Below are 11,527 nucleotides of genomic sequence, written 5' to 3'. Positions count from 1 at the left end.
TTGGGTAGAGTGGGGAACAAAAGCCAATGTATAAAGAAACATACTACTATTTAGATAATTTATGCATCTTTACTTTCGGAGTTCATTAAAAAAAAAAACTCCTCACCTATTACACTAGATTTGTTTAAGATGTGTAGTTGCGGGGGGGGGGGTAGCGACTCCACCTACCAACCCTTCTCTTCACATGGATCCACTAGAGCCCATGTATTACAATCCGTTACGGAGTCCAAAGCAAGTTTTTCTCTCCCGCCGTACCGTACAGGTGGCGATTTTCTCCGTTTATTCTTACGTAGCCTACCTTTAAACCCTCGCTGCGCCGGCCGTCACACGCGATCTTTGTCTTTACGGCAGAACTAGGTGTGATGTAACATCACCTTCCCCTGCTCGGAGCTTCGCCGGCGCCGTGGTCGTATTAGGTCATCTACTGCTAGGATCGCTGGTATGCTCATAAAAGGAGAAGGGCAAGGTACGGTGTTTTACTTGGTCAAAATTTATCCTTCTTCGCTTTCATTGTCGGTTCGTTTCACCAACATGCAGTTAAACTGAGGTCTACATCGGATGAGACTAAGACTGAAACGTGTCGCAACATAAACGATGTCACGATCAAAACTCTCTTGGTTGTATCCTATAATGTCGGCCAGCTTCTACAGATAGTTATGTACGACAAAAACTCCCGTGGTTGTATCCTATAATGTCGGCCAGCTTCTATAGATAGTTATGTACCACAAAAACTCCTGTGGTTGGATCATATAATGTCGGCCAGCTTCTATAGATAGTTATGTACCACAAAAACTCCTGTGGTTGGATCATATAATGTCGGCCAGCTTCTACAGATAGTTATGTACGACAAAAATTCCCGTGGTTGGATCATATCGTGTCGGCCGGCAGTCTATAAGTAGTTACATCAAGAAGTAGTTACGTATGACAAATACACTCTGATTGTCATAGAGTCTAGCCCCCCTCCCCTATTTGGTCCACAGAAGTAGTGACATATTATTTGATCTTGAAGCTCTTTCATCTCATTAAAGAGATTTGATAAAGTCTTTGATTTTCATCGACCCATCCCTATTTGGAGCCATCACAAGGTTACTAACTGTGATGCCATTGTAACATTTCCCGAATCTGTTTTTAAAGGAGTTCCCTTCCACTCTTCAGTCCTATCATTACTTTCTCTACCTTGTAGATATTGCTTATTCTTATTTTGTGCATTGTTTTTCATTCAATATGATTATAAGTTACCGTACATAACAAGAGAAGGATAAAGAACTTGTACTTATAGCTACCATATTTTTTTAACAGCAGCATATGGAGCTGATGAAAAAAGATACAACATGGGCCACAACTGCAGAAATGATTGCAGCTGCTACACTACTGCAAAGAGACATCTATACATTCTCACCAAACCACAACAAAACAAAATACTCATGGCTATTATTAAAACCTTTATTTCATGATGCAAACACATACATACTATCTCACACAGACAACCATATATGCTGCAACATAACACTATTGCATACAAATGGTAATCACTTTGATGTGGTTGTACCACAAGAGGCCACATGTAACTGTTTTTTGCCAAATCCACTGCTTGGAGTATGATGCTTTAGCCTAAATTTTTAAGTGTTGATTAATATTTCATCTTACAATATATTCAGATTAGATCTATTTGGCTATTTGATTTTTTTCTTGCATGCTTTTTAATATCTTAAATAACATTTAATGTCTATTATTTTTATGTATTTAAAGTCAGGGTACCGGTATCTATTTATTTAATTACTTTTATTTTGCCAATAAAAGATATTTTGTTAGGCTTAGAGTTATTTTTTTTATTTTTCTATTATTTTTTTTGTCTGTTGTTATTACTTTAACTACATGATTTTAATTCCGATTTTTAGTTATTTTTCAAAGTACAAAAGATTGTTTGCATTTTAAATGAATTTTAATATTAGATCTAATAGCTGCTAGAAAGAAAGACAAAACAACAACAGAAAAAAGTTGGCAAGTAATTCATGGGAGATAGTCTAGTACTAAGCCTTAAAACCAAAATGGCGTATTTCCAATGAAAATATATGGTAATAAGAAATAAAACTTACAAATATATATCTTAAAAACTATTTATCTCCGAGGAAATCAAATTACATATTTGTAATCTGCATTTTTTTCTGCATGTTCTTAAAATATAAGAGAAACCTGATTTAGCGTTTCTAGTCTCGTAAACTAATACAAATATGTACTTTGATTCTCGGCGATAAATAGTTTTTAAAATATATATTTATAAGTTTAATTTCTTATTGCCGTACAAGATAATAACATCATTGGAAATACGCCATTTTTGTTTTTAAGGCTCAACACTAGATTATCTCCCTTAAGTTAATTGCCATTTTTTTTTTCTTCCTAATTTGTTTCTAACATCTATTAGGCCTACATCTAATAGTGAAACATTTAGAATGCCAACAAGCTTTTGTACTTTAAGCAATAACTTAAGACTAAATATAAATTATGTAATAAAAGTAATAACATAGATCTACAAAGACGAAAAAAATAATACAAAAAAATATTCACATTAAATATATAACCTCTAACTTTAGGCTTGACATGAGGAAGTTAAAAATAAGCAATATTCACAGCAAAGTATAGGAAGTCATAATTGGATTGTGGCATCTAAGGAAAGATTCTGGAAATTTTACAATGGCATCGACGAACCTGAATTTGAGCTTAGGTGAGAGCTGGGATTTTTAATTTCGGGATTTTTTTTGTTGTTGTTGCCCCTGAGTCCACCCAACTCTAATAGATACCTGACTTTAGTTGGGGAAAGTAAAGGCGGTTGGTCCTTGTGCTGGCCACATGACACCGTGCTCGTTAACCGTTGGCCAAAGAAACAAATGACCTTAACATCATCTGCAAAATAGATCGCTAGGTCTGAAAGGGAAACTTTACTTAATTGATTGAATAATTGCTTGATTCTTTGTATTGATTCGTGTTTTGTAATGTGCAAAAAATAATTGTGTAAAGTTTCAAATTGATCCGAGAATGGGAAGTGGGAGAAATAACGTGTTCAAAATTTGTACCATACGGACAGACACATTGAGTTGAAATAGGCTTTGTAATAATGCAATGATCTAATTAAGGTTGGCACAAAGATTACATACATATTAATAAGCCTTCAAATACTAGTCACATAAACCCACGCATGCACCAGTTCAGCTGTCAACGCATTGTCAAGATTTACGTATTATAAGGATGATTACGCATGGCTGCCCATCATTATCATATAGCATGCAATTTGAAAATAATTGTAATGCTATCGTCTGAGAATTCAGTTTCTGAACACATGCAGGGTATTTATCTTGAAATTTAAAATTATATCCATGGTAATAAAGCATATAATTTAAAATTTAATGTTAATACGTGCAGTAAAAAAAAAACATTGTATAGACCACTGAATCCCAAAAGGGGTCTATTCAGACCACCCAGAGGTCTACGATGATTTCTAAGGGGTCTACGGGAAGGAAAAGGTAAATTGGGGGTCTATGAGATGTAAACGTGAATCCAGGAGAATTTTTGTCATTTAAAAAGCTCGTGACTATAATTGTGATTTTACCTTACTGGAATTGTTGACAAGATTTTGTTTTGACACTGTTTGGGAGTTCTTGGATGCCAAAGATCCAATAATACAAAATAAAGAAAAACCGAATCCAGTGGAAATTGGACATTGTCTTGTTCCGTGACTTCAATGAGGTTAACTTGCACGTGATTTTAATTTAATTTTGTTTTGTTGGTCTTCACCTCACTATCATTAGAAATCAGTTTTTTTTTTGTTTTTTTTTTTTAGGATACCTCAGCTTTTTAGCTTTTGACTTCAGTTGTCGAGCTGTTTACATCCTAGGAATCCTTGGGCCTTTGCCTCTTTTCTTTGCCTCTTTTTTGGGCATTGCCTCTTTTTTGGGCTATTGGCCTCTTTATTGGGCTTTTTTTTTTTTTTTTTTAATTTTTAATTTTTATTTTTTTTTTATTTATAAAAAAGTGCATATTTTATTAGTAAGCGTACAAATTAAAAGTAGTTACATTTTAAAGTACAATGATTGCAAAACATAGCAATGCATATAGTTACATTTAGGTTGTCATAATATTTTAATGTTTTAAATTGCTTTGTATATGGCGTTATTTTTTTTCCAATAGCATATAATGAATATTTTTGAAATTTAAGGTCTTAAAATATATGTGGTGAGAATGTCAACAATAGGTAATTAAATAGAAACAATCAAAGAGTGAAAGTAGAAACTTAAATGATATTAAAACATTTTAAACATCGTTGTCACATTTTTTTTCCACTTTGTCTACATTGCTTATGGTTGTTTCCTTTGTGCTTTGCTACATTACCCCAGTTCTTTATATTATCTTCTATCAAACATGCATACACATCTATGTGTGTACACACTTATGCGAACATAGGCATTTAAACTTTTATATTGTTTCTTTTGTTGTCTCCCTTTTAAAGACAATTTTTGATTTCCTCCCTTGAGATTTGGAAAACTACTTCCTCATCATCAAGGTGGAAATCCTGTCTGCTTGAGTCAGTATATCGGGAGTTTAACAGAAAACAATTTCTCTGTGGCTTGTCACAGGGACCAGAGTCTTTCTGAAAGTTATTTTATATGTATCTTTTTATCTCTATATATATGAATATATATATATACTTTTTTTTTTCTTGAATATTTTCCCCCTTCTTCTTCTTTTTTTTTTTTGTCCCCCTTTTTAAATTTTTCCCCTTCCCCTCTTTTAATATATTATTTCTCTGTAGACTGCACAAGCATGCGCAATATTGACAATGGTAGTGGAGAATTTTTTTTAATTTTTTTTTTACAACTCTTGACAATGAAACTAAATACTAATTTAGTAACAATTTGTTGTAGAAGCTTGTTGAGATATGAAGTTATGTTGATGCTCAATATTAGAAAAACAGAAGAAAAAAAAATATATATATGTACAGACTGTAAACGTCTGCAAGGTAGTAAGAAATAATATATTTGTATGTAGACTGCACAGGTATGCACAATACGGATAGTGGTGGTATTTTTTCAATATTCGTAAAGAAGTCACTATGGACATAATTGTTAAAAAGTACAAATTTATAGAAAGAATTGTTTGCTTTGATATCATGTGGTTATTGCCTGATTCTCAATACAGTAACAACAGAAGAAAAACAATGTTTACATAAAACGTAAAGGTCTGCCCTTGTTCTTGATTTCTTGGAGTTACTCTTTTCTTTCCCTTTTCTTGGGTTTTCACGTGTTCGCTCCTGGTTCCTCATTGTTTTTTCCGTTCCTTGACTTGACAGCCTAATGTTCCATTTCGATATGATTCTCTGTTTTAATCGAATGAGATCTCTCGTTTTCTCCTGCCTAACTCGCTCGTCTTTGTAGATCAAAACTTTGGTTAAAGTCTTTACAGTCACAAGGTCAAGGCGTGGCCTTCGTGATTGTGTACTGTCTTGAATTGTCTTAACTCTTGTCAATTTTAAGGGGCGATCACTGTTTTTTTTTATTTGGAGTACTAGCTTTTTTAATGATATGGTTACAGGGTCTTTAAACATATAAAAAGGATCATTTAGGATATATATCTATACACACGCATTCACACTCGCATACACATATTCATATATATATTCCCTTTTCTTTAAGTTAATGGACAATCTTGGTATTTTTATGTAGCGCTATATTGTTTCACTTTGCGTTCAATAATTTTCTTAAAAATGTGATCTAATAATACTTTGGCATATTGTTTATTATGGTAGACAATTTGTAAGTAGGTATTCCAAATAAGGTTTCTATATTCTGATAAAATAATTACATTGATGTCTCTTAGTTTTTTATTTATGGCTTTAGGTACTTTGTTAAAGAAAATAGCAGTATTTACATTTGCACAGGTTTGACTGTTTGCGTCAATAATATCTTCTAAAGTTTTTTTTGCTTCCTCAACCAGCTCACATTCACTAAATAAGTGTTTCTCTGGGTTTTGGTTTTCTTTTTTACAAATTGCACAGGTATATTTGGACCCTGTTGTAGTTGAAAGTCTTCCTTTTATTGGGGTCATCCCGAAGAGTAATCTGTAGGCCACTTGGGTGTTATGTATTTGTTGTGTAAATGCATGAATGTGTCTGTCCAGTTGGTTGGTTTAACCCCTAACTCCCTGACCCACTTTATTCTAACTTCTAGGTTTTCTTTCAACTTGTCTCTGAGTATAGTGTATATTGTTTTTGAGTCGTGGTGTGTTATGTTTTCATTGCTGGGTAGGTGTCTTGTGAGTGATCTATAGAATGGATGTGTATGGTTACCAAAATGATGGGGTGTGTTGTTTTGAATGGGGAGGAGTTTGTTTAGTCTAAGTCCAAAATAATATAATACTAAGGGGGAGTTATTGGGAGACCTTACTACTTTCCCTACAAATTTTATTCTAAGCGTTTTGATTTTTGTGTGAATGTCTTGTAAGCCTATACCTCCTTCTTTTTTGTCTTGTATGAGTGTTGTGTGTTTTATGTTCCTTATTGTGTTTTTGAAAATAAAATTTCTGATAGTGGTATTGATGTTGTTTATGAAATTAGGAGGAGGTTCTACTATATTTTCTAAGTAGATTATCTTCGGGATGACCAAGTTGTTAATTAATATAGCTCTCCCAAATATGGTTGTCGCCATGTACTGAAACATTCTAATCACGTTCTTTGTGTGGGCCAGAATCTCCGCCCACTGTTCACGGCAATAGTGTGCTGGGTTGCTAGTCCACACGATGCCACATACTTTTATTTCTTTCTGTATTTTAAGGTTAAAGGGAATGTTGGGGGGGATTTCCCACCTACCTAGTCCCATAATTGAGGATTTATTAATGTTTATTTTGGACCCGCTCGCCCTCCCAAATAATGTAACTTTCTCTATAATTTTAGCTATGTCTTTTTCTGAGGTGGGGAAAAGTGTGGTATCGTCGGCATAAGCTTTAATTTTGACTGCGGGAGTTGGACCGGGGATTTTTAATCCTAAAATTTCTTTGTCTAACCTAATATTCTCTAACAGGGGTTCTAGGCAAAGGGTGTATAAAAGGGGGGATAGGGGACAACCTTGCCTAACAGATCTTCTAATAGAAATCTTGATGCTTAGTGTTTGATTTATTATTAGTTGACTTGTGGCATCGGTGTAGACTAGCTTTATGTATGTTATCAAAGTCTTGTCTATGTCAGTCTTGTCTAGTATTTTGAATAAGTAGTCATGGTCAATTCTGTCGAAAGCTTTTTCTTGATCAATGGACATGAGGGCTGCTTTCAAGTCTTTGTCTTTACAGTAATATATGATGTCTCGTAGAAAGTGGTTCAGTTCGTCTATATTTTTTTCCGGGTTGCTACAGTACTGGTCTTGTCCTAGTAGGTGGGGTATAAGGGGCATAACTCTTAAAAAAATCATTTTGGTCAGCAGTTTATAGTCAGCATTTAAAAGGGAAATGGGTCTAAAGTCACTAGGTGTTGTGTTGTTTTCAGGTATTTTTGGTAATAGTGTGATGTATGCAAGATTAAAGTCTGCAGGCGTCTGTCCTGTTTCTAACATATCATTGTATAGTCTTAGTAGTAGGGGTCCTATTTGGGAGAAAAAGGTTTTATAGAATTCATATGTCAAACCGTCTGGGCCAGGGGATTTGTTATTTTGTGTTGTGTCTAAAGCAGCCCTCAGCTCCTCTAATGTAAAGGGTCTATTTGTCTTTTGTTTTTCTGATGGAGGTAATGTTTTACAGTGTTTTAGAAGTATGTTTTGTGCGTCTGTATCTGTTTGTTCTTCATTATACATGTTGACGAAGTATTTTGTAAAGATTTCTATAATTTTGTCACTATCCTGTATTTTGTTTCCTTCTTTGTCTGTTATGTTGGTTATTATTCTATTTTGTTGTGTATTTTGTTCTAGCGCCAAGTATAATTTATTAGGCCCTTCCGACATTTGGGTGTTTTTGCATCTGATTTCGGCTCCTCTATATTTGTGTTTGTATAACTCTTCAAGTTGTGTGGTTAGGTCTGTTTTTTCAATTTCATCCTGCGTTTGAGTAAGCAGATTTTTTATTCTGTTTTCTTCATTTACAATCTTTGTTTGTTTGATTCTTGCTAAAATTTTGAATTGTTGTTTGATGGAATTTTTTATTATTGTCCACGTCTTGGTTAATTTGTATTCGTTTTCTATGTCTTGTGTTGTTGCTAGCAGGAGTTGGTTTATTACTCTTTGGATTAGTGGGTCTTCCAAAAGGTTGTTGTTTAATTTCCAATGGGATTCTTTTGTTTTTTTTCTTTTTATTATTTTTTTTCCAAGTTCCAAAAGTACACCTTTATGGTCGGAGTAATGTAGGGTTTCTCCTAAATGTGTCACACTAAGTATGTTGGTGTCCGTGGGTGCGTAAAAACGGTCAATTCTGGTTTCAACCTGGTAGGATCTGTGTCTTAATGTAGTTTCCTTGCCATTCGGTTCTAATTTCCTATAAGCATCTACCAGGTGAAAATAGTTTACTATTTCTCCCATGTAGTTGTGTGTTTCTGCTACCGGCTGAGAGGGTGGATATTGTGTGTGTGTGTATTGTTTGTCTAACTGTGCCTCTATAAAGTTAAAATCCCCTCCTATTATTAGTTGTTCTCCTATGTTTATGGTTTGTAGTGTGTCATTGAGGTTTTGCAAAAACTCACGTTTTTCTCTCCCTCTCTGAGCGGGTGCGTAGATATTGACTAGTGTGTATTTCTGTTCTTGTGAAACTACTCTAAGTATTACTACCCTCCCATTGTTGTCGTTGTGAGTGTGTGTGATTTTGTATCTATTGGATGTTTGTAAGATGGCTACCCCCTTATAGTCTCTACCTAAGCTAAAATAACCTCCCATGAATCCCATGTGTGTTGTAGTTTGTTTTGCTTGATATGTGGTAGAAGTATTTGTTTCTTGAAGGAAAATAAAGTCCGGTTTATATTTTCTAGCGAGATGTACTATGTATTTATGTTAATTATTTAAGCTACGGATGTTAAGAGTTAAGATTTTAATGTCTGCCATGAATACGTGATGATGGGTTGTGTGTATATGAGTGTGGGTGTGTATGAATGTTTGTGATCATTTTATAAAATGTTTTTCATTAACCTGTTTTGTTGTTTATTTACTGTATGGATGTGGGGCTTCCCCCCTCGTCTATTACTAATTTAGTCGAGGAGTCGGAAGAATTCTCCTCGATCTCCCCCTCTTCTTCCCCTCTCTCTTCCTCCAACCGAGGATCTTCATTCGTCCTCTCTAGCTGTGTGTCCCCGTTAGGGTCGTCTGAAGAGGAGGATAGCGTTCTTTTTCTTGTCAATTTGGTTGGGGAAGTTGGTGTTGAACTGTCCCCCATCGTTTTCATTTTTTTGTGTTTTTTTTTCTTATCGATAGGATTTGTAGGGGAGAGATCCCCACCTCTTGTATCTGTGTCTACTGTGTTGGCCACGGCCCCATCCCTTTTGTGGTTACCCACCAAAGTAAACCCATCTCTCTCTAGCCATGTGTCCTTTTGTGTTTCATTTTGTGCGTTTTGTTTAGTACTTTTTTCTACTGTTTCCTCCCCCCTCTGGACCGAGGCATAGGTACCTTTAGCATTGTGCTCCTGTTTTTTATCGGGGATTTTTCCCTTCCCTTTCAGGGTGGTCCTATTTGGACACTGATTTGACCAGTGTTGGTCTTGTCCACAGTGCCAACACTGCTGTCTTCTCCCCGGAATGGTGATAAGCACTTTATATACTCTGGGATCATCAACATATTTCAGGTGGATGTAATGAGGGACTTCTGTCCCTTTCTTGATTTTCAACCAAGCGGCCCACTTGTCCGAATTGCCTAACTTGACAGGCTCTACTTTCGAGCCTTCTTCACTGAAAGATTGGAAAATCTCTGTGATTTTGTTTTTTACAATGGTGGGTGCCACCCAATGCAGTGTCACCCTGACCTTTTCATCCTCAATGGTTGAAACTTCAACTTTTAGGGTGCTTTCAGTCCCAAAAGTCTTTCCTAGAATACGGGCTCTCACCCTTGGACTATTGGGAACTAAGAACCAGACGAAAGGGTTCTCGAATCTATAGAGAGAACCCACTTCGTCAGGAGACAGACTTAAAACAATCATGAGGCTAGCCATTGAGGCCTTAATAGCCTCTTGCCCTATCAATTTGAGCAACAGAGTACCAGAAGGGTGAACCAAGCCACCTTCCAAGTCTTTCTTTTCAATTAAGAAAGTTTTTATTGACATGATTCAAATGAATTTATCAAAAAGTAAATCAAATAGAAGTAAAGATGAAGTAAAGATGAACGAGTGAACAAAAAAAAAAAAAACAACAATAAAGTATTTAAAATATGGAATGTGTAGAGTGAATACACGAGTGAACAAAAAAAAACAGAAACAAAAAAGTATTTAGAATATAAACACTATGGAATGTGTAAAGTGAATACCAAAATAAAAAGGGTTTCTCACGTCACACTAATAATCCATAGCATAACACAGAAATACACAATAATCCAAAATGAATACACAAAAACTAGCTGTTGACTTATGGAATCACTATAGAATAGTAGTTGGTCTTCACCTCACTATCATTAGAAATCAGTTTTTAAAAAAATGAAGTTAATGAATCTGCCAAATTTTAAGTAGCCTACCGAATGCCGGAAAATATGTCAAGGGATATACGAGACAAAGAAGTTTGGGACCCACTTGTCTAGACATTTTTGCATAAAATAGGCTGCCTTCTCAACTGTGAACTACTGGGAATATCCAGCCATGGAATTCTCCAAGGGGAGAAAATTAATGTCAGGGCAGGTAATAAACAGCAAGGAAAATCGAAATGATGAAATAAAAAAAGGCTTATCGTTCTTTAGGAAGAAAATGGCTTCGTAGTTGCAAATGAAAGTGTTCACAATAAATGGTTGAGTTATAGTTCTTAAACCATGACACAAGCCTACAACAACATCGAGAAGTCCGAACGACCAGGTTTCACAGCCCAAAAGCTGGCTGACAGTGTCGCACAATTTTATCACTGCATTAGTTATTATTAATTTTGTTTTTTATTTTTGCTTTTATAAGTCCCTGACCTTTTCCTCTTCTCGCTAGATTTACTCTACCACTTTGACAATTACGTTTGTCATGTTCCCTGGCTTATCTCCCCTTCTCTTAGTACGAATGTCAAACCACATTTGGTACTCACAAGTTTATCTTTATCTATCAACCTTGTTTACTAAATATTGTGAGGCCCCTATTACGTGGACTTCCTGCCCGTCGCAGAGTCACCACACTTTCTGTTTTATGCGAAATTCCTGCCTGCTACGGGATCCGAATCATTGATTTCTCCCTGCTACGACATCGGAATCCCCTTTAGCCCTCCTGGCTCAATACCACGACTTCTAGAACTCATGCTCCTGTTGAACCCACCCTTAACTCCATGGCTGATAGAAGGAATCTTGGCATCAGCTAACACCGAGTACTAAGTTTACCCGAAGTCTATTCTCAGCAC

The sequence above is a fragment of the Biomphalaria glabrata genome, chromosome 9, assembly GCF_947242115.1.
Source record: "Biomphalaria glabrata chromosome 9, xgBioGlab47.1, whole genome shotgun sequence".
NCBI lineage: Eukaryota > Metazoa > Mollusca > Gastropoda > Planorbidae > Biomphalaria > Biomphalaria glabrata.
The sequence above is the reverse complement of the archived record's forward strand: the minus strand, read 5'-3'. Positions refer to the sequence as shown.